The 24,301-nt window shown below is 37.7% G+C and overlaps 1 long non-coding RNA gene across 1 annotated transcript in view; it reads left to right on the top strand.

The window, feature by feature from the left end:
• Positions 1–23,097, top strand: part of LOC122801630 — a 191,521-nt gene extending 168,424 nt beyond the window's left edge. The window contains exon 2 of the long non-coding RNA XR_006364771.1: positions 22,880–23,097. This is a non-coding gene — a long non-coding RNA (uncharacterized LOC122801630). The remainder of the gene's footprint in view (positions 1–22,879) is intronic.
• Positions 23,098–24,301: the final 1,204 nt, after the last annotated feature.

Below are 24,301 nucleotides of genomic sequence, written 5' to 3' on the forward strand. Positions count from 1 at the left end.
TATCAGGGTGTTCCTCCTCTGAGTCCTCTTGTAGCATAGCACATACTGTGAACATATGTGGACATGTGGCTGGAGAGTACTGCAGGGCTCAACCAGATATATCAAGACACTGGAACCGTGACTTCAGAAGCCCAAACACACACTCTATGATGTTCCTAGTTTGTATGTGTGCCTCATTATGGCATTCCTCTGTGGATGTGTGTGCATTTCTGATGGGTATCATCCCCCATGGTTCCAGTGCATAGCCAACATCCCCCAGTAAATGGCCTTGTGGGATGCCCCCCCCCTAGAAAACATCTGGTACACCTGTGATGCATGCCAGATATGGGAGTCGTGATAACTGCCAGCACACACATTTGTGATAATCCCCTGGGCATTGCATACAACCTGGCAGTTGTTGGAGTGGTACCCCTTGTGATTGACATAGAGTTTACCCTCCTCACTGGGTGATGCTTTGATGTGTACATGAATGCAATCTATGGCACCCAGTAAACCTTAGGGTACTATTCTACATGGTAGAAGTATTGCATATTGCTGGCCCTCACCTCATGGGTGAGGGGAAAAGAAATGTGCTCACTGGTATGTGGTAGCATGGAATCCAGGAACTGGTGGAATACCCTGGATGCAGATGCCTGTGAGACCTCCATCATGTTCCCATTTGGTCTTTGGAAAGTACCTGTAGCTAGTATTTTAAGGGCTACACATACCTTTGTTTCCACTGGGATGGGTTCCCCTCTGTTGGCTCTGGGTCTGAGTTGAGGACGGCAGAGCTCACTGAGTTCTTGTAGTATGTCCCTTTCCACCATGAAGCACTCTACAATCTCCAGCTCATGCAGCTCCTGGAAGGTTGCTCTGGGCCTGAACACTCTTCTCCTTCTCAGTCTAGGCCTATTGTCAGCATCAGCATCAGCACTGACTTCAGCATATAGCACATACAGATGTAGCAGACCTGCAGCAGCCCCTAGCATTCTCTCAGGTTAAAATTCCCAAGTGTGTACTCCAATGGTCCACAGTATTGGGGAAAAATCAGATTGTAAGGTGTATGCATACTTTATATAGCTTTGCTGTATGTGCATATTGTGTGATTTGCTAACTATGATGCATTCCACCTGCCTAGTATATAATTAACATAATTTAATGACCCTAGTTTAAGTTAGATAGGGATTAAGACTGGTTAATATGTCATTGGCCTTTTAGATACACTCAGCGCTGCAGCATATGGTCCAAGCATGCGCCCTGTAGGTAAACAAAGCTTAGAAGTTAGTGCACACACACCCCTGAATGGACATGTGCAGCACAGTGATGCACCAGGCAAACAGGTGCAACTAAGTTGAAATGAACTTAGAAGTCATGGGACACACCCTCTCCTGATGTCAGCTTTCTCCTGTGTACACTCCAACATAGTTCTCTGCCTACATAAAGGGGGTATGCGGACACGATTACCTATTTATGCTATTCAGTAACTCCACTTCATTTGCATAGGGATCCATGCTCACAGCCTGGAAACGACATGCTTCATAACCCTAGCACGTTAGCAACAGCACCAATGCACCATTGTAGATATTCCATAGAAGGTCCTGTAATACATTTCTGTCACATAATATTACTTTTTTTTCCAATTATTTTTTTTATAAAGCATGTTTGTGCACTGTGGCATGCCATGCAAACATGCCAGATTATTAAAAAAAAATACACATTTTCTTTAATTTTGTAGACACACAGGAGAATGGTTTCATTCATATCTGTATGTGGTATGCCATTTCTGTCCATATATTTACATTTGTACAGCCCCTTTTGTCTGTCTACACTTCTGTACATGGATTTTCCATGTACATTGCAGACACTGACACAGGGTCTGAAGAGCTGCCTATCTGCTTCCTGGATCGCTCTACCTGGCTCATTTGCATGAAATTCACCAGCTTATGAGGTGATTTGCATGCCACGAAATGTCCTGTGTTCGTGCGTGCATGCATGCTGCTAAGCAGTACTTACTGAATCTAAAACTGCTTACTTTCGTGTAAACAGCGCGATGCCTAGATGGTAAAAAAAAGTGTAGGCTTTATTAAATTCCCCCCATAGTTTTTCAACATGGTATGTAACTACTACATTGTCTAACAGTGCAATAAAGTCAAGGAGACAGAGCAAGACATACTATTGAAGGTGTTAAATAACATTATAAATACAGAGCTGAATCACCATAGGAGCTTTTACCTATAGGTGGAAAGAATAGTCTGTTCATTAAGCTATTCATTACATTTCATTAGTGGAAGATGAGTTTGATTTTATATTATTTGTAGGGGTTTCAAGTACTCTTCATATCCCATATGTGGAGGGAGAGTTGTGCAGTGTACCACTTTGCACTCATTACTAACATATTCTATGCCTGACAATATAGAGTCTGAGAGAAATTAAGACCAATTCATTATTTTCTCTGAGGCTGTATGAACTCAAAAGTAAAAACAGTGCCATAGTGGAGCATAGTGGACTATGACTCCCACACAAAAGGGTTCAGGGGGCATGTTTCCCATGCAAAAGTTGCATGACCTATAAAGTAATTAATATTTTATGTTTCAGTTAACATGGGCATATTAATTGTTCAGCAGTGTTTTACAATGTTTCTATTTCCTGCACATCTCCTACAGTGTCTAAGTAAAGAATTGTATGCCTACAACCAGTATGTTGCTTTTGTAGTAATGGTTTAACTGTACTTTGTGAAAATATTATATTTTTGGGAAAAAGTTGAATACATTCAATGGTTCAATGGCTAAAAAGCCTTAACAAGTAATGCAAACAACATAACAAGCAACAACACAGCAACAGAAGGAACAGCTTATCACATATAATAGCTTCAGAATGACTGAACTGACAACAGGTTTAGATGAAGCTGCCTTTACTTCACCACTAAATGTTTAGTGTACATAACATCTGGCTGTATACATTCCTCTCAAACTCTTAGAGCAAAAAATCTCGATAAAGTCTAAAACAACAGGGGAACAAAGGGCCACAAATAGGGACACATTTTAATTAAATATTGCTCATAAATTTACAAAAGTTACTAGAATAACATGATTTGTGTTCATATGCATTTTCTTAAGGATAAGTCTGACTGAAACTCAAATATATGACATTATTTAGTGACCTCAGTCCTCAGTGATTTGATAGCAAATCACAAATTTTATGTGGAACTGACCAAAAATATAAGGCAAAAATATGAACATTCTGTGAAAATCTGGACAGTTGTGAGGTATGGCTGTATAACATATACATACAAAAATTATTACACATCCCTATCTTACATTAACATTTCCTTGTTAATCTATAGGTTTTGAATGGAATGCATATGGAAACTTAGACAATGTGTTGTGTTTAATGGTACAGCCATAATTACTGATAAGACATTAGCTACAGTATAAAGTCCCTCTTATTTGGTTATCATTTGAAAGAATGTAAACCATGTTAGTGAATCCCATAATGTGGAGACTGAAATGCCAAACATCTGGACTTAAATTGTTAAGTGTAAGATTGCCATCTCTCAGCATATTCCCTTTTCTCTGAGGTATGGTGATCTTGGAGTTCGTACATATAAGTTTATGGGGTGCGGGGGGGGGTGAGGAAAAGAGAGAAGTTCACTATTTGATCTCCTCCTGCATTTTCATTTTTTTGATTCAACTTGTTGGGACTCTGCATTTCAAGTCTTGACATTTCAATAGGGAGTCCTTAATTTTTCTCTCCAGAAGTATTAGCAGATATCCGTTCTTTAGTGAAACTACAATACATTCTATCCTTTATAAGAAAATTGTTGAAAACTGTTGTATAACTATCTAACACTGACAGGTAAAAAGAGGTATAGTTTCTCACACACTCATACAGACATATGCACACCCACAGAAATACCTAGCTTATTTGTTGGGGAGTAACAAGTAAAAGTGAAGATTTCAAGAAACATCTCTCTTGCTCTCTTGCATTATGACTGCACAAGATACAGGTATATTAAATGCATGTTTAGTTGATATGCCAAGTCTCTCTGTAAAAACAAACAAACAAAAAAAGTAGGTGCCTATCAAAACTACTCAGTGCACCCACCTGTTTACTAAGTTAAACATTTAGTTTGCTGATGATTGCTTTAAACGTAGAAGAATTGAGAGTATACACATTCATCCCTATAAATGAACAGCCATCAAAAGTAAAAGGATAGTCCCAAAGAATGGACATCATAGTCCATGTACATTCAATTCCATGTGATTCCATTCCCATGGGAATAAAGGTGCATTTGGTGAAGATTATCCTTGGTTCATAAGGCATTGCTGACCATGGCAGGTATTAACAAAAGTTATTACACCTGCAGGAGTCATTTGCTTGAAACTGTTTCTTGTAAACTTAAGGTAGTATTTTGAAACAATATATCTTTTAGTACTGTTATGATTCATGCGTGGCTTTGAATTTTCGTTTCTGTTATTCTCTTTCTTTGGTTGTGCTATTTTCTGCAGTGTCTTGCAACTTATCTTAATAGATATTGCTCCGATGGAATTTGAAGTTTACTATTACTAAAAGGTTCCAGGTAGCCTATAAAATAGCCTTAAGGATTTTAGAAGCTGAGTAAATGTTATTCACCTAGCATTTATCATATATCTGTACTTCCTTTTCCCCGTCATTATTCAAGCCTATCTGCCAACACAATATCAGTGTCAAGCAGGAATGGAAATCAAACCACAAGTAGATAAAAATCAGGCAGCAACTGAATGCGCCAAAAAACAAAAGAAAGAACATAAGGTGAAGGACCAGACGAGGAGGCAAGAAATGTAGAAAAAGCATAAATATAGTAGAAACTATAGAAAACTTCTGGAAGAGGGTGCATATTATGTTATCTAACTTTCACCATATGATTGACCTTTTAAAAGTTTGAAATGGAGATCTCCATACAGTGCAGAATGGGAAGATTTATATTTAAAGACCAGGGGTTGGGGTGCAAGGGGCTTGCCGTCAGGTAGTTTTTTTCTGTTGCTTATTTTTTTTTTTGCTTTTCAAACTTTTAAAAGTTCGATCATATGGCTTTCACCATCACCCTCTGGAAGAACCTCATGTTGATCAGGAACGAATGCAGGAATGGTTAAGGAGAGGCAAATTTAAACCAAGGAATGAAAGGTTAATATTGGCAGCCCAAGATAGTGGGCTACATACATGCTGGTTTACAAAGTCCATTGAACATGTGGGAGAAACAGACAAATGTAGGTTTTGTAAAACCGAATTGGAAACAGGCACACACCTTGTTGCTGGTTGTGACATACTAATGGCAGAAGGACTGTATACTGAAAGGCATAATAATGTGGCTAGACTGTTGCACTGGGGATTGTGCAAGTACTGAAGTGGCTGAAAAACACTCTAAACATCACAGAAAATTATGAAGTCTACATTACATGGAATCACCCATTACCAACAGTTCAAAAGATAGATTTATTTATTTGTTTATTTATTTTTATTTTACATTTGTTAATCGGGTATTGTCCGACTGGGCAAAAAGGCTGTTTTCAGAGGAGACCCAAGGGGAAAAGCTCCCAATCAATGGTTACAAAAAAAATAAGATAAAAAGGAAAAATATATGCACATTGTACAATTGAGCAAAGTTACAAGTGTTGAATAAACATTGAAGAAAAAATAAAACATGGTACAAAAAAGAAAAAATATGAAATATCAAGTTCAAATTACATAGGAAAAAATAAGATTTTTGTTGTAGGACTGACCAGTGTTGTCATTAAAAGGCTGCTAATTCTAAGCATAAGAGCAAGGAAAAAAATAAAATAGAATAGAACAGATGAGCAGAGTGGACATAGCTTACCCAGGGGAAGTGCAAGAACATAACCACTGGTTTCAGTAGTATTCTAGTAGGTGCTGTTTGAAGTTATGCTTATCAGGACAAGATAAAATTTGCTGTGGAAGTGAATTCTAAGCTTTAGATTCTGAATGGTTATATAATGAGTCACCACGAAAGTTATGAGATTTACTAATATTGAGTATCAGCTGACCAAAGTGAGGTCGGATTAGTATAGGGCTGAACAAGGTTAGATAGGGCTGGACATTGGTCAGGTTTATGGATAGTAGAGTGTGCAACTATTAACTGATTAAGAGTGAGTAAGAGAGAGTTCAAACCAGCCAAGTTGTTGAAGTGCAGTACAGTGATAAGATCTATGTGGGAGGTTTGCAGCAAATTTAGCAATTTTACTATAGCAAGATTCGAGGTGAGGTCTGATTTATGAAGGTTAGTGAATTTTGCAGTAAGGCGTTGTCCTGTTTGATTCTCAGCTAGAGTGTCTTCTGTGGAGACATGCATGAATGTTGAAGGTTGTGCTTCAGGGCCAGCTCGGCACGTAAAAATCTACTGCCAATCATTAGCAGACCGGAGTTCCACTGGACACAAACAAAAGTGAATATTTGAGAACATTAAAGTAATGTAGATAGAAAATGAGTCCTAGCTGTGGTGAGTTTGGCATGATTGGTGAGATATGGTATAGCCCGATAAAGGGCACCTAATTTAATATGGACTTTTCTGATTGTTGGGGCTATGTGACTATCAAACTTTAGGCGAATGTCTATAGTAACACCAAGAAGTTTTGTTTGTTCTACAAGTTCAATAACTGTTCCATTGGAGGAACAGATTGAAAGTGGAGCTTGTTTATTTGTTGTGGAAGTACTGGAAAAGAAAATAAGCTTGGCTTTGTTAGGGTTTAAAATGAGTTGATGGACAGTTAGGTATTTTTTAATATTCTGCAGGGTGCGCTGGGTTTTATTTTGGACTCGTTCAGAGTGGCGGTGGAGCAGATAAGGGCAAGAATCATCTGCATATTGAATGATTGAGGCAGAATTAGCGGCAGAGCACCGATCGTTAGTAAAAATGATGAAAAGAAGAGGGCCAAGAATAGAACCTTGTGGGACACAAACAGTAACAGGCAGTATGGGAGAGAGGTTATTATCCCAAAAGGTAACTTGTTTACAGTTAGAGAGATATCTATGAAACCAGCCTAATGATTTAGTGCTAAACTTGAATGTAGCAAGTTTGTTGAGAAGTAATTGATGAGAGACAGTGTCAAAAGCCTTTGACATATCAAGGAAAGTAGCAGAGATGTATTGTTTATTATTTTTGAGGAGATTAATGGTATTGGTGAAACTTAATAGAGAAGTATTAGTACTGTGTTTGGGGCAAAAGCCATGCTAGATGCTAGAAAAACAGAGTGGTCCAAGAAAAGAAGACAAAAGTTAGCCTTGATCATTGAAATCGCTACACCCAGTGACTACAGTGTCTTGCATACAGAGAAATACAAATTCATAAAATATCAGGATATGCAGACAGAAATGAGAGCAATGTGGAAGAAAGATACCCAGACAGTTCCAACAGTAGTAGGAGTAACGGGTCTTGTAAAAAAGAATCTACAATTGTATTTAGATATGTTACAATTCCATGTGACCCCATATGAATTGCAGAAGGAGTCATTACTGGACACATTGTGGGTGCTGCAAAGAGCACTTTTGGATGACATCAAAGATTGATGATTGATCATGAACTTTAATTGTACTTTGACTTAGGAATGGGGTCAATTCCCATCCCACAACAAGTACAAATATGACACTGTCATTGTCCATGTTGGTGTGAACAACCTGAGACGTACCTCCCTGGACTACATGAAAAGAGGCATGGAGGAGCTCTCTGATCTTGCAGCCCAGGCAGGTATGACCCTAGCCCTGAGTAGCATCCTGCCATCACCCAGAATGATACCACAGTACAAAGACAAAATGATTGACTTCAACAATTGGCTAAGCTTCTGGTGTCATTCTAAAGGGATCCTGTATTTGTCTACCTGGGACGACATGATTGACAGACCATGATGTTTTGCCAGAGATGGCCTGCACCTGTCGCCCTTGGGATTCCGGATACTGGCTAAGGCTCTTGCCACCCCTATAGTGCCTTTTTTAGGCAAGGTTCAAATGACAAATTCACCACCATAACAGGTACAAGCAAGCAAAATCTGAGGGTAATGCTACTCAATGCTAGAAGTCTAAACCTCAAAATGCACTCACTCAAGGCACTCCTTAAAATGGAGAACATCGACATCTGTGCAGTGACAGAGACCTGGTTCAAAGCTCCAGAGAACACTCCTACATTACCATGCTATAATTTATACCACACCTTTTGGCCACCTAACCCGGAATAAAGCACTAAAGGCGGAGGCATGTCCATATTCATTAAGGATATCCACACCTCCAGGCTAGTTGCACAGCATAATGCATCCGAGATTATCCAAGTGCAACTAACTCTGGGTAAGACCACAATCCAAACTGTAGCTTGCTACAGACCCCCCACCATGCCCCAGGATTTCCACTCCTCATTTCTTGATACACTGGAAAGTATTAGGGTACAACCTAGCACCCTAATAATGGGTGATTTCAACTACCCCACCATTAACTGGGAAAACTACTCATGTACCAACTCTTTTGCTCAATGTTTTCTGGAATTAATAAATTCCAACGCCTTGGATCAACTTATTCACACCCCCACCAGGGGCAGCAATATCCTAGACCTGGTCATTACCAACATGGGCAACTTGTGTTCCACACCAGAGGTCAATTCCTCGTTGGTCAGATCCGACTACAAGCTAATCACCCTAGACATCCACATCCCGTCCCCACCCCCAATTAGGGAAACCACCGTAAAAATTTCTCCAAAGACAACTTCACACTTCTTAAGACAGAAGTGGTAAACTTCATGACACCCATGCAGACGGACAATAGAGGTATGACTGCTGAATCCTACACAAATGCACTTTATAAGCACTTACATGAGTGCATGGATCATGCTATCCCTAATAGAACCAAGATGCTATCCTCCAAAAAAAGGAAGCCAATCTGGTGGTCCTCTGCCATAAACAAACTCTACAACAGAAGAAAGAAACAGTTGCAAAACAGAGTAAAATCCCATGACTGGAGGAACTCCCTGGTCAACCTCAGTAAGAAGCTGAGATCCCTCATAAAATCCTCCAAAGCTAGTTACGAAAACAAAATTGCCACTGAATCTTAAGACAACCACAAAGCATTCTATAGCTATGTCAAGAATCTCAATGGCAACCCTCAGATCTGCTCTGAGTTACAACACAATGGCACTATATATAGAGAACCAACTGATATTGCCAACATCCTGGCAGATAGGTTCAGTGCTAACTTTACCCCCCCTCTCACCCCCTAGAAGGCCCATCTCTATACCGGAAGAATGCAAAGTTCCTGTAATCACGGCTGCACAGGTAAAAAACAGACTCTCCAAAGCCAAGAACACAGCATCCATGGGACTTGACAATATCCCAGGCTGTGTTCTACATGAACTGCAGAATGGACTGGCACCCTACCTAAGTACCATGTTCAATCATAGCCTCACCTCCGGCTTTGTGCCCACTGAATGGCGCACCGCAACAGTTATCCCACTCCACAAAGGGGGAGCCACGACGGACATTGAGAACTACCCTCCCATTAGCCTGACAAGTCTGGTCTGCAAGGCCATGGAACGTATCATTATGGAACTCATAAACAAAGACATTGGCAATCTCCAAACTCTGGATCCTACCCAGTTTGGATTTGTAAATGGCAGATCATGTCTTCTAAACCTGACTGACTTTTTTGAAGCAGTCACCAAAGCCATAGATGAGGGTAATGTGGTTCACACAGCTTATCTAGATCTCACCAAGGCTTTCAACACCATCCCCCACTCTGGAATTATAGATAAACTCACTAAACTAGGTATAAATCCCTATGTCACAAGACGGGTTGCCAACTGGCTCATGGACAGAACCCACACTGTGAAAGTAGCAGACTCTATATCCGACTTCAGACCAGTGACAAGTGGAGTACCACAGGGTTCAGTCCTGGGTCCTCTCCTGTTTGGTATCTACTACTCTGAAGTACAGGCTAACACAGAAGGTCTTTGGTTAACAAAGTTTGCAGATGACTGCAAACTAGGAGCCATAATCGAAACTCCTAACGATGTGGACATACTACAAAAGGGCTTCACTGAGACAGATGCCTGGTGTCAAAGCCATGTCCTGAAGCTCAATGCCAAAAAGTGTATTGTCATCCCCTTTGGTAAAAACTCTTTACCCATGAACTACCACATAGCTGGTAGTCTACTTAATGCCAAAAATGTGATAAGAAACCTTGGGACACAGGTGGACAGTAGTCTTTCCTTTGATAATCACATCACCACAGTGGTCAGGAAATCCTTCTACGTGGCTCACCTCATCACAAAAGGTTTCTCATCCAGAAAAAAAAGGTCATTGTTCCCCTCTACTCATCACTTATTAGACACATTATAGAGTACATGTATATCTCACAAAGAGGATTACTGGCCTCAAACAGATGCCCTACGCAGACTGTCTCAAAAAACTCCAGCTTTATTCCGTCGCATATCTCCTACTCAGAGGTGATCTCTGCCTAACATACAAAGCTATGTCAAACCCAGAGCTGTTGGACATGCTCCACACAAAGAAATCCCAATCCCTTCCAGCTACATGCTCTAGGGACCTAAACCTTGTCAACACAATAAACAGAACATGCTGGAGGGATAGATTCCTGTCCCAGAGACTTCCCATACTCTGGAACAGACTACCTATCTATATCAAACAAAGCTCCTCATTAGCACTCTTCAAGAAAAATTTTGATGATTGGATGGGAAATAGGAAATTCACCCCAGGGATCACTTCTGTGGCTCTGCTCGACAGGGGCACAGGAACATATTTTTCATGGGTGGCGAAAGCTAGGGTACATTTTTGGCTAGGCTTATATAGGCCCTAGGGCCAATAGCCTAGTACCTACCTATGAACCTATGAACCTATAGAATTAGAAATCTTAAAGATATGGAGAAATAAAAAAGCATGAAACCACACAAGTTATTGAGCTAAGCTTTTTATTCTAGATGAATTAAAATAAGCATTGTATAACATTTCCAGTATTAAAAATTACCTTATGGATGGACTGTGATTTTAGAGCCACATAATACTCACCTATCCACAAAAGTATTTAAAATATGCATTTGTTTCACTGTAAAAATGCATTTCTTTCCATAGGCTTCTGTAAATGTGTACAGAAATTGTGGCTTTAAGAATCTCCATGGCTGCCCCTTATATGTTTTTGAAGACGGTAATGTTATAAGTGCAAACATTATTAAAAAGAACAGCCTCCAAACAGATGCATATATTATTTTTTCTTTATTATTATTACTAACCTGAGACTTTACTCAAAAAGTTATTTCCTGACTTGTATTCCATTTTTGAGTGGTGTAGTTGTAGTAAGTGAATGACTGTCATGTTTCAAACAAATGCTAATATTGCTAGATGTAAAAAATGCTTTCATCTCTGAATAAATTATGCTGAATGTAAATGTTTTGACTCAAAGACATGGCTATAGCTATTTAAATAAATATGCAAAGTTTTTTTATCCATCCTTGTTCTGCAGCTCTTGCTGATGTCATCTAGTGCTCATTTATGTCAGCTAACTCAAATAACAGACCAATTAGCTTTAAAATGCATTGAAATGCACCACCAAGTGAACACAAATGAAATAATTAACATTTAAATTGCATATAGTTTTAATTCTTGTGAATTTGTAAAGTGGAAAATTAATTCCGTCATGAACAGTAGCATCAAATATTTGTAAAAAAGACAATTTCATAAATTTCATCATAAACTTCTGCACCAGAAATCACTCCATTTAGATAGCCTATGAAAAAAACAGTGCCATAATCTCTAGTGGTTCATTTTTGTGCACATTTTTCATATTAATTCATGCATTACAGGCCAAAGATTTTATTGTTTTGCACTGAAAAGAAGTAAAGTTATTATAATTAATTTCTGCTGGAGACCTTCTTAAAATACATAGTTATAGCTGACTAAGAATTTCAGAGGCCATTACTACTTTGTGACAATTCAGGCTATAAGAACTGTTTTAGTGATTATTTAAATCCGGCAAATATAACTTTAAATAAAAAGACCTAAGGCTATATTCAGAAAGGGATGCAGGCAGAGGTAAGCCTTAACATGGGCTGTTATCCATGGCAGAAGCCCTCTATGATTCAGAGACAAATTCACTGCAGCGATCTTATGTGGTCTATAGGATCATTGCTGTGGTCTGTCTCCTTGCTGAGTTACATGCCAATAAGGGATTCAAGGGCAGTGGCCTGTGTTAATTAGCCATGTGTTCTCCACCAGAAATGTCTGTGGTGAGCCATGTACAATGTTGACTGACTGACGTAGAGAATAACTTAGCTGTGTAAGTCAGTTCTGCCAGCCAAGTTAATTAACTCAGCCAAAGGTTAGTGTATTTTCAATAGGTGAGAGCATGTTAGAAGGAAGTGCTGGGGAGTTTAGCAGACAGGTAGTGATAATGTGTATGTGTGGGTGTGTGTGTGTGGCTGCATGTGTGAGTGTATGCAGAAGGATAAGTGGTCTCAAGTGTGTAATAAATGCATGTGTGTGTTGAAATGTGAGGGGATGATATACAGCTAAACTTTCCAAGAAAAACAACCAGATCGTGGATATTGTGAGAGAACTCTAGACACCAGGGGCATGTAAATATTAATATAAAGTCACATATAAAGTTAATAGAACAAATAGTTCTGCAGCAAAAAAGATGTATAATCTGGGATATGCTAGACACCAGGGATACTTTTTAAATATTACCATAAACTCACTTAAAAAAGTTAATAGAACACCACTTTTGCAGCACAAAAGAAATACGGGCAAGTGTGTGTGTGTGTGTGTGTGTGTGTGTGTGTGTGTGTGTGTGTGTGTGTGTGTGTGTGTGTGTGTGTGTGTGTATGTGTTTGAAAGTGTGTGGGAGGATAACGGGGGGGTTACCTGTGTCAAGGCAATGCATGGGCCAGCAGTGGTGACTACCGCAAAAAAGTGCTAATAAGCACTGGTGGTCAAAGCATGCATTTCAGAGACTGACAAATTGGCCGATAATGAGATCTATCCTGATTGCAGCTAATGGGTCTCTAGATCATATTTTCCACTAACAGTTCCTTTTTACTACAGCTCTTAATGTCTATGGTGGGGTTCTTTATGAATTCCACAGATAGTATTAGTCAAAATGTGTTTAAAGCATGGATGATGACTCCCTGTTCTGAAGGAATAAAATGTAGTACCTTGTTCACAGCATCCCATTCTGTTTCTGACAGACTGTTTCTGAAAATGTTAAATAATATGTGAACAGAAGGTGAATCACTCACTATATGTTAACCTGCTTCACTAAGTTAATAAACATAGAAAGCCATCCTGGGCGAGTAACTGACCCCACACAACTGTGCTAAGTCCAGTACCAATGCCAGTACTATCCAATGGGCAAAAAAATCAAAAATCAAAAAAGGCAAATGAAGTAAAAAAAAAACGATTTAATATCATAAACCATACACAAAGTTAAGCACTCCCATCTCAGTCAGTAAGAGACTTCATCAGAGCAAATACCACTAATACGTACTCCCTCATTCCTCTTCATACTTATATTTTATGACTTTATGTCTCTATACATAAGACACTGTAATCAAAGGGTTTAGCAATTTCAATGATCAATGCTACTTTTGTCTTTTTTTTCATGGACTCCTATATCTGGTTTTCTCACATCTATTTTTAGTACTGTCAGTAATGGGTGATCCCCTGTGAGATAAACTTCATCATTTTCTATAATGCTTTGTGGCTCATGTTTCAAATGCTTCTCAGCTACTTCAGTATTATAATGTTTGCACAATCCTCAATGCAACAGTCTTGCTACATTATTATGCCTTTCAGTAATTAGGCCTTCTGCCATTAGTGTATCTCTCCAAGCAGCAAGATGTGTGAATGTTTCCAATTATGTTTTACAAAATGTGCATTTGTCTGTTTCTCTGACATATCCAATGGACTGTGTAAACCAATGTGTACATAGTCCACTAACCTGGGCTGCCAATATTAACCTTTCTTCTTTTAGTTTAAATTCACCTCTCCCTGACCATTCCTGCATTAGAGCCTGATCGACATGAGGTTGTTCCACGAGTTTTCTGTACTTGCAACTATATTTATCCATTTTCCACATTTCTTGCCTTCTCATCTGAACCTTCATATTATATTCTTTCTTTTGTTTTCTGACACATTTAGTTGCTGCCTGATTTTTGTCTACTTCTGGTTTGATTTCCATTCCCACTTGACACCGATATGGGTCTGCTAAACTGCAGGAAAGTCATCTTAAACTTGTCATTATCACATTTTAAAACTTTCATTATGAATCTTGTGAAGTCAGCAGATATGCATTTAGTCCTATGATTGCAGGCCTATACATGGAATCAATTACAGGAAGGCCCATACCTCCTTCAGAATGGGGAATATATAATGTTGGTATATGCTTATTTTTATAAATCATTTGATAAGCATGAAACATTTTTATTGTTTTCCTTACAACTGATCCAATATCTTTTGGGGTCATTCAATCACCCCAAAACTGTAATTTGGAAAGGAAGATACTTTTGGTTTATAGCTGAACTTTGTTCCTCAATGTCACATCTGTTTTCAGTATTAAATTTAGTCTGAAATATTGCTTACTAAGTTTTATTTGCATATCTTCATGTTTTATTGTTGATCCTTCATTTCCCAAGTATTTATACTCTCCCTCCTGCTCAATTTCCTTTATACCACATATCTGTCACAGGCTGATATTTTCTTGGTGCTGCAGATTTCCTGCTTTAAAAGTTGCTTTTGCACATTTGTGAAGACCAAATGACATTCCTATAACAGCTGGAAAGTTATGACCACTTGTAGTTGTGTTTTTAGTTCCTCATCTGATGAACTATACAGTTTTAATTCATCCACAACAAGAATATGAGAAGTCTTTACACTTTGGAGCCAAATTGTAGCCATGACCTAATTTGTTAAGTAGACAACTTAATGGGTTAAGGGCAAGACAGAAGAGCAGCAGAGAGAAAGAGCCATCCTGGAATATCCCCCCTTTGAATTTTTATCCCTGGGATAATAATTTGTTCTTTATCATGGCTTAACTGCAAAGTGGTCTGCCACTGTTTCATAGTCACTGTAATGCAACTGATCAATGCAGGGTGCATCTTATATATTTGTAAGCACTCTGTTATCCATGAATATGGAATGCTGTCAAACGCCATTTTGTAGTCTATCCACACCATTCTTAGATTTCCCCCTTTTTACAATGCTCCATTATGACTGTATTTAACAACAAATGATTCTTTATTCCATATGAGTCTCTTTTGTTACCATTTTGTTCTATTGTCATGATTGAGTTTTCTTCTAAATTACTATAAACTGTATTGATATCAATTCTAGTGTATAGTTTATACATCGTAGAAAGGCAAGTTATTGGTCTATAGATTTTAGGAAATCTTGCAGGTTCACTTTTAAGGAGGAATGGCATTTTTCCTGTTGTTAACCAGGTTTACATTTGTTCAGGGTGCATATATAAATAATTCTTACACAGGGCTGAATCTTCATGTAAAGATGTTAGCACTTTAGCCAGAAGTCAGGTACTACATCTGGGCTGGGGTTTTCCACTTAGAATGTTTTTCTTAATTTTGTTTCAGTTTCTCTGGCAATTACTTCATCCCATTTCATATCCTGCACATTTGAACTTCTTTATTTTAATTTTTCAATTCATTCAGCATCTTTGTTACATTCCACTGGATCTTCATAGATATTTCTCCAAAAATATGTCTATTTTTTTCTTTATTTCGTAGTGTTTCTATTCCTTTTGCCTTGATTCCCAATTCTCTATAAAACTTTTTGGGGTCATCAATAAATTGCTTATGTTGTACTTTTCCTTTAGGTTTATAGGCATATCTTTTAAGTTTCTCTGCCTCTGCTGATCTCTTTAGTTTATTTTTTGCAACAGCGTACAATAGATCCTGGTCTGTTTGGATGCTGCACATTGTTTTTATCATGTCTATCTTTCTGAGTATGTTTTGTGATCTCTCCCCTCTTCTGTACTCTTCTAACAGTGACACTTCTTGTCTTAATTGCTTTATAGTTTTCTCTATTTGAAAATTCCATGGTGGCATTTGATTTCTCCCCTTCAGTTCCCTTACTGTCCTGTGTTTTTGTGGTAGGACTTATCTTTTATTAATTTAGCTACACAGTAATATATCCCATTTACTTCTGTTATATTGCATGCATTTCTACGAATAGTCTTGATTACAGTGTTCATTTGTTTTATCAAACTTCTAACATTTTGGGCCTTATTGACTTTCTGTAAACTATTTATTTCATTGATCTTAATATGTCTATCCATCTCTATCAAATCAATCAAACTTTCCCTTAGATAACTTTCTTCTAAACTAAGGGCACATTCTTTGTTCTCAATTTCCTGTGGACATTCTACAGAAAGTCCCAAACCATCTTCCTGTGACATATTCTCTTCAGCTTCATCCCGCATTATCATATCCTCTTTCATGTGGGAACTCACTGGCTTATCACTACATAACATTGGCTGTGTCAGAGCTGCTACTGTTTCCCGTTCCTTCCTTTGGGGTCAACTCCAACTGAACTTTTGTACTGGCTTCCTAATGAAGGCTCCAAAGTATCTTTATGTGGCAGCTGATCAGATGTTTCCCATTTCACTGGTTTCTCCTTAATTTGAGGACTTACTGTTCCATTATACTGTGAAATTACCAGAATTGGATTTTCTACGCTAAATCCTTCACTTCCCAGGTAATCCATAACTTCACTTTCTATTTATTTTCTTCTCATCACTTGTCATCCATTGTTCTTTCATACGGGAGCTCACTGGCTTATCACTCCACAACATTGACTGCATCGGGGTTGCCACAGTTTCTTGTTCCTTCCTTTGCTTTGCTGTGTAACTCCCACTGAACTTTTGTACTGGTTTCCTACTGAAGGCTCCAAAGTATCTTCATATGGCAACTGATCAGATGCTTCCTGCTCCACTGATTTCTCCTTAACTTGGGGACTCATTTTTCTATCATGCTGTGATATTATCAGAGTTAGATGTTCTATAATAAATTCTTCGATTTACAGGTAATCCATAACTTCGTTTTTTTTATTTTTTTAACTTCTCCATTACTAATCCCTTTTCTTCTTCCCCCTTTTTGTTCTTATTTATTTTTTTTTTTTGTAGTGTAAAATTTTCCATTTCCAGATGTCTTTGTCTATATTTCTCTTCAAATATCTTTGGTGCTGCCTTTTTTTTTTGTATTGATTAGTATTGCTTCCACCTTTGCAAAATATTGCACCATATTTAATCACTTTTTCTTTCCCATGTCCATATTTCTTTATCAGATATCTCCTGCTCATCCTGTTTCTCCTTACTTGGAGGACTCATTTTTCCATCATGCTGTGACATAACCTGCATTAGACTTTCTACATTATATCATTCACTTCACAGGTATTCCGTAGGTCCCTGTATGGGGTGTGGGATGTCAGGGTAGATGGTCGCAATGATAACATGAGGAGGAGAGAGAGAACTGGGTCTCAATACAGACATGGTTGCCATCCCAAACTGTCAATGAATGCTACCCAGCATATGTGCAGGGCTCTCATGGAGACACAGGTCAGTACAAGCACAGCCATAATAGACTTGGTCAGACTGATGCTGTGTGTATAGCATGGCTTCCATGAGGGCATGTCCCTCATGTGTGATTGTTTCAATAGACTAAATCACCAAATGGAATGTGGTCTGTTCTGAAGGTCAACTGCAAGCATGAGATGCCATCCACCATATCATTCCACTGGTATGTCTGTGAATTGTGGTCATAATGACTATGGATGAGGTAAATCACACACACACACACACACACACACACACACACACACACACACACACACACACACACACACACACACACACACACACACACACACACACACACACACACACACATATGCACACACGCACACACACACACACACACACAAAAGTTCAGGATTGATGCTGTCATGCCATAGAGGCAAATGTAATTGCCACTAAAGAGCAGTCCAGTAGATCAAAGGAAAACAACAACAGTAACTGCTCCCAGTGGATGAAAGAGCTTAATGACCCAGGAAAGCAGGGCAGTAAATGGATGGGCTATTTTTCTAAAGCCAAGAATGAAGGTCTTTTGTTTTAGAATATATGTGTTTAAATACTTAAATTTTAAATGAATCACTGGCACCCAAACTGCAGAGAAATGTGACATTCTTAGACGTACTACAATTGACCCTGAGGTGTATCTCTTCATTTGCTTTTTCTTTGTTTGCAGGAGTTTACCAAAATCTGTAATTCCCACTCTACCCTAAGAAGTTCAATGTGGTCTGTCATTATGCACAAGATCTTGTAAATACCAACCGCAACTATTTACCAAGTGACAACCTAAGGTGACAGATTAGCAATTTGCCTTTCCACATCCACCTCTTCCTAATAGTAGAAGTCTGCACAGGATTGAATGGGCTACAGTGTTTTGGAAATCTCTGCATCATCACTAAACAGGCTCCAGTCCTTTCCTACTCTTGCAATTTTCCAGCAAGATTCAAGGAGTTTGGAGAGGTACCACAAAGCAGTCCTTTCAAAAGTCCATATTTTGTAGGGACACCTCTGATGTTTCTCAATGTTTTATTTCATTCCTCCTAAAATAGGAAATCATTTTTAGAATTTCTAAGATAATAAATGCCAACATTTAAAATGTGTCCCTAATCTGAGGCCTTTCCTTAGCTACTTTTTACTTTGTTCCAAATTCTGTTGGTAAAAGTTGAGAGTTTTGCCACAAAAACACAGCTGTAAATAAAAGCAAACTCCTCCCATTCCCTATGATTGATAGTGAATATGTGTATGCCCACTTAAGGTGTAAATGCTGGAGAAAAGGAAAAAAAAAAGGTTTATAGCATAATAAAAATACACAGTGCATAAATGACAACAAAACAAAAAAAAAGTTTCTTTCATAATGAAAAATTAAAATTACAAAAATGGCAGCATATTCAGCAGAAAGCTTTACCAGTGTTGGCTTAGAGTGCTTAAGTGCCCCAGTGCTAGACTTTTCAAGGGAAGGGGCTATGCTTTCATTGAACAGTATTGTATAGGAGTGGTGACATGGTTTATATGATTCATTTGCTAACTGAAATGTAGCACAAATGACCCAACATTTGCAGTAAGACAAGTAATTGAAAAGAAGCTAGAGGTGTGGAAAGAGTCCAACTGGGCATTTGTAGACTTGCAGAAAGCATATGACAAGATACCAAGAAAGCTGATTTAGGCAGTCCTGCCATGGTTCAAAGTCCCAGACACATTGGCAGAATTAGTTCAGGCTACATACAAGGATCCAGTGGCTCAAGTAGAAATAGTGTTCTGTCTCACAGATAGGTTCCCAGTGGGAGTGGGTGTGCAGGTTCCCAGTGGGAGTGGGTGTGCATCACAGTTCAGCTTTTAGCCCATTGCTGTTCATACCAGCGATGGACTACATTAGCAAACATTTCAGAGGGGACAGATCAACAAAGCTGCTATATGTCGACAATGTGGCATTACAGGCAAACTCTGAGCAAGAACTTCAGGGAAAGACAGGGGAATGGAGTGAAAACTGAAGGCACATGGGCTTAAACTGGGTACAGATGAGACAGCTGAAATAGCAGAAATGAGGGAGATCAGAAGAAGTTGAGAATAATAATAGAGGGAAAACAGTGCATCAAGTTAACAGCTTCAAATATCTGGGAGCATACCTACCAACTGTCCAGATCTTTGCAGAATGTTCAGATTTTTGCCTCATATTTTTGATCTGTTCCTCATAAAATTTGTGGTTTTGTGGTAAATCACTTAAGACTGAAGTCACTAAATAATGAAATGCATTTGAGATTCAGACTTCAGACTTCATATCTTTCAAAAACTACATGCAAACAAACACAAAGCTTTTCTCCCCTGGCCTCTGCTGAAAAAGGGCTTTGTCCCAGTCGGACTATCCCAGTCAACAAATGTCAACTAAATAAATAAATAAAAATGATTCTATCAACTTTCTAAGTCTATAAGAGCAATATTTAAAATCTGTCCCTATTTTGGGGCCTTTGTCCCCAACTTTGTTTTAAGCTTTGTGCAGATTTGTTGCACTGTGGAGTTGAGAGGCATGTCTAGGAAGGGTGCTTGAGGAGAAGTAAAGTCTGAATGAGGAGGAAAAAGCTAGAATTAGAGGGGCTGCAGCCAACTGGGCACACAGTATCAGGGAATAGCGTATGACAGAAGAATGCCAAAGAAGCGGAAAAGTTAGGTGTACAAAACAGTGGTGCTACTAGTACTACTATATGGTACAGAAATCTGGGCAGGAAAGGCAGAGCAGTTAAGGAAGATAGAGGTGATGGAAGGTGACATGCCTGAGATGAGTGGTAGGGTGCACACTGTGGGACAGACAATGAAATGAGGATATAAGAGTAGAAGCTAAAGTAGCTCCAATTACAGAAAAGGTCTAAGAGAACAGATTATGGTGGATTGGGCAATCAGGCTCATATGCAGAAAAGCAGAAGACAGTCTGGTGAAGAAGATTTAGGACAGACAGGAAGAAGGTAAGTGGAAATGAAGGCAGTCAGGAAAGAGGTGTATGGATTGTGTGATCGAAGACCAGTGGTAGGCATGAGTGTCAGAGAAGGTAGGACAGTGGCACTGACTAGAAAGAGGTGGTGCTACTTGACATAATACCCAAACCTCATGTAGAAAATGGGAAAAAGGGGGTTGATGTTGATGATTTCATTAAGATAAAAAGTTGCTTGATGTTACTGCCAGCAGCATAAACAGTAAAATACAGAAATGTTCTGTTGGCTACATAAACAAAAAATACAGAAACTTATACACAAAATCATCACTTGCTAGTAAGGCAAATCATAAGTCCAACCAATGTGATTGCGTAGTCTAGATGTGTTATAACATCCTTTTTATTGTATTTATTTTGGTTGTGCATATTAGATGTGTTATATCTCTTTTTGGAAATTGTGTAGTGTAAATTGCTAAGAGAATGTATCAGTCCCAGATGACAACAAACTCAACAGGGACTCAAGACTGCCACTGTGGTGTTGGTACACTACAGCTCCTATTTTTATTCAGAATCAAAAAGCATCTTAACAATATTAAACATTCTCATCCACATTTCATAAACAATATTTGCTTCTTCTTACTTGCCAATCTGTTTTGTATTGATCATTTTCTGAAGAAAGCATTTTGAACATGTCTGATGTCTTACTGCAATACCTTGTGTTTTTTGCACTGACTGTGAGTCAGCACCATAGCAAAGGCAAGCCCAGACAGCTCCATAAAAAGAACAAAAAATTACAATTGAGCTAATCCTAATACCCAAAGCTTCACAGCCTACCATTTAAACAAAACGTGAAAAGACAATGATTGCACAGAGGCTTCAATTACTAAAACAAAATTATTTTTGTTAATAACCCCAGAAAAAAGAAGCTTTAAGTATGCAGCATCATGGCAATAACCTAAATGAAGAGAAGAAGTCTACTTCAATCAAATCAAACCTCAAGCATTCCTTTGTTATTGAAGATATAAAGTCTGCATTATAACCACTGCAAGAATGGTTGACAATATCTTGATTCAACTTGCCAACATTAATCTTGCCATCAGTGACTTTACTGCAAGACTGGATTTATCTGAGTTTTGAATGTCAGATTTTAAAGATAAAATACTTAAAATAGACAAATAAAATTGTCACCAATAAATACTGAAATCCCAACAATTGAGGAGAAACTTCTGGATTTAGAAGTCATAAACAGAAGAAACATTTTGACAAGAAGATTGCCAAAATCCTTCTATACAGCTAATCTAATACAAACTCTCAAAGATATCTTAGCCACTCTTCCTAACAAACGTTCTATAACATGTATTGATTGAAGGAGCTCATCTTGCATTATCCAGGTCACAATGTAACAGTTCTAAACAAATTTATGAAAACAATTATCAAATTATCAGGAAGTTTTACATACTTTGAAAACAGCCAATGCCAATAAATTGGAGAGGTTACAACATGTCCATAGTCCAGGATCTTCCTCTGAATTATAAACGAGATCATCAAAAATGATCTCAATTTTATATGTATCTATTAAGTGCTAATATAAAATTTCAGATGTTGTAGCCTGCCAAGGTCTCCTTTGCATTCAATGGCACAAAATACCAAGATAATACTTATGAGGAGCCAAGTCTATGTTTAAGTCACATTTCATGTTTTGCCAAGCTCAATGTGATCATAATCAGAACTTTTCTAATGTCTATTTTGGGTTTTTTTAAGTCTGGCAGAACTTGAAGGTCTGACAATTTCTGACTGGACATTTCATACTTCTCTTTCCACTGGGCAACGGTATAGTCTTCCAGGATAATCACTTATCACCTAGCAACAACAGAAATATTTGAACTGCACACAATAGCTAGTTGTAAATATAAATTCCTAATTTGTTTATTTCAGTTCCTGACTCTGAGAACTATCACTCTGTGACTGAATTTATAATAACAGATTAATGTTTTTCATCAGCAGATACTTGATTGTTATATCAGTTAGTTAGTTACAAAGTGGTAGTTGATTATTTGTTGCCACTTAAATTCAATGTTTTAACATCTATAACACTTTTGAAGAAAATGTGAATTTATTTTTGGTTTGTCTAATATTTTATTGATGCTACTAGAGTAAGCTGTGGCATTTTAATGCTTGCTTAGTTGTTATGTTAGGTAGTATTAACCTTGGAGTTAGATATGTTAACAATTAAATAGAGTTTTAACATTTAATTATTGGATTATATGTAACATTAAAAAAAATTTATAACAACACTTAGCTACCTATTGTTGAACTTACTAATATCATTATCCTGCTTTTTCAGTTCTCTTCTCAATTTAGGTGTTTCAAGGTTCAGCATGATGGAGGGAGGGTGAAGAAGAAATTTCCTCAGTATCAATCTACACGACTCATTCTTTGCTCCTTTAACTACCATATTTACAATTAAAAAAACTTAACTTCTTCAGTTTGCTGCTATACTGTTTGACTGTATGTTCCAGGATAGTTTTATTTTCTAAATGTAAACAAAATAAAGTATTTAAAAATGCGTACCAATTTAATATATATTTTTGTTATTAGTTTATACTTAATATATACATGACTATAATTGTAGACAGTTGGAATCTTAAGGAGATTCAAAATGCAAACAAAAGGAAACTTAGGTTCATAGGTTCATAGGTTGGTACTAGGCTATCGGCCCTAGGGCCTTTACAAGCCTAGCCATAACAATTCCCTGGCTATTTCTTCCCACACTATTTACTTCCTGGACTACTGTCTTGCAGGGCAACTGATGTGATCCCTGGGGTGAATTTCCTTTTTTTTCATCTTTTTTATAAATCAACATTTAACCTAAGTTTCATACAAGAAATGTACATTACTATAAATCAATAGCCAAACTGTAGAAAAAAAGGATTAAATATTTTGAATTAGCAGAAAACTGTACCACTAGACAAGGAGTTGCTATTATAATTACTAATACCTTTGCAGGTAGTATTTTAGAATCAAGATATGATACCAATGAAAGATGGTGCTATATTACATGCTCATTATCTTCTTTATCTCTGCCTATTTTATTACATAATTTATATGCTTCCCACAGATATTACATATTTTGAGCAAATTTAAAAATCATTGTGGGAACTGGAACACAATAATAGACATAAATTGTGATAGATCTTACCCAGTCATCACAAATGATTACAATGCATTTCAGTTCATACTTGAAATTCAAATGGAGTTAGATCTGTCTGACTCAATACAATTTGTTCCTACTAAAATTAATAAATGTGCCTACTACTCACCTAGATATAAGTAATGGTCAAAGACAGATTATTTTTTTATCTCTAACACCCCTCTTAGGTATATAGATACATTTCTCACTGAACTTTGGACAATTTCTTACTATTTAAGTTAGATCTCTCTCTGCATTTTTATACAAACACTAGTACCAGTTCCAAAATGAATAGTTGGATGCTTAACCTTTTCCTCTCAAAAACAAGAGAGAGATAACAGAAGATAAAAAATTTCTTCTTAAAGATTTCTTACAAACTATGTCCTTAGACACTTAAAAATCAATATTCAAAGGGCCTCCTTTAAAACACAATTAAGGGATTACTTAAACAGTAAAGAAGCACATTATAAGAAAACACATAAACAATAAGAAATCCATATGAAAGATGAGCAGAAAGTACTGGACCAATAACTTATCATCCAATTATAGAGGACAGGATCAAAGAATGTAATAAAAAGGTAAATATATTATAT

The sequence above is a fragment of the Protopterus annectens genome, chromosome 1.part0, assembly GCF_019279795.1.
Source record: "Protopterus annectens isolate FY-2018-M chromosome 1.part0, PAN1.0, whole genome shotgun sequence".
NCBI lineage: Eukaryota > Metazoa > Chordata > Ceratodontiformes > Protopteridae > Protopterus > Protopterus annectens.